At 42.3% G+C, this 866-nt stretch overlaps 1 non-coding gene across 1 annotated transcript; it reads right to left on the bottom strand.

Moving 5' to 3' along the window:
• Positions 1-528: 528 nt before the first annotated feature.
• On the bottom strand, positions 529-603 carry Trnas-cga. The gene has a single exon. It is a non-coding gene; the product is annotated as a tRNA-Ser (tRNA).
• Positions 604-866: the final 263 nt, after the last annotated feature.

The raw sequence follows: 866 nt of genomic DNA, 5'->3' as shown, positions 1-866 counted from the left end.
GAAAGTATGATAGTTACTTTAAAAGTTGTATTACGACCTTGTCGCCACGAGAGTCAGATCTTCAGTAAGACTTGATTACGCACATTAAACTTTATTTCGTTCACATTACTAACGCCTTTTGTAAAGCATAAACGTAGCATTGTAAATGTCAGCACGTCTAATACGCTGCTGATTTTAACAAATGACTCATAATAGTTGTGTTAACGAAAACCTCAGCATGTAACAGAACACAAATGTCCTAAGTTTTGCACAAAAAAATGAGTTTCAACATCGTTACGAATTAACAAGAAGACATACCCCACCCTTCTTTGACTTAGCAAGCCTATGTGAAGAGTCACCGCCACTAAATCGGTGCTAGCTCTGGACTTTACTTTGTCTTCCAGGATATGGAGACAGAATCCTTGTCAGGTGGCACCTTCTGCTCATATGACAATCACAGGACTGCCATCCTCCACTTGTCGACTGTTTTCTTTTACCGTTTTCATATATTTGCTTATATTCTGAAACTTCCTGCCAGATTAAAAATGTGTGCCGGACCGAGACTCGAACTCGGGACCTTTGCCTTTCGCGGGCAAGTGCTCTACCAACTGAGCTATCCAAGCACGACACACGCCCCGTCCTCACAGCTTTACTTCTGCCAATACCTCGTCTCCTACCTTCCAAACTTTACAGAAGCTCTCCTGCGAACCTTGCAGAACTAACACTCCTGAAAGAAAGGATGATGCGGAGACATGGCTTAACCACATCCTGGGGGATGTTTCTAGAGTGAAATTTTCACTCTACAGCGGAGTGTGCGCTGATATGAAACTTCCTGGCAGATTGTATTCTAATTTTCTTGCCTCAGTGATACTTAGTCTATCATAAGT

The sequence above is a fragment of the Schistocerca piceifrons genome, chromosome 5, assembly GCF_021461385.2.
Source record: "Schistocerca piceifrons isolate TAMUIC-IGC-003096 chromosome 5, iqSchPice1.1, whole genome shotgun sequence".
NCBI lineage: Eukaryota > Metazoa > Arthropoda > Insecta > Orthoptera > Acrididae > Schistocerca > Schistocerca piceifrons.
This window is presented reverse-complemented; position numbering and strand designations above follow the sequence as displayed.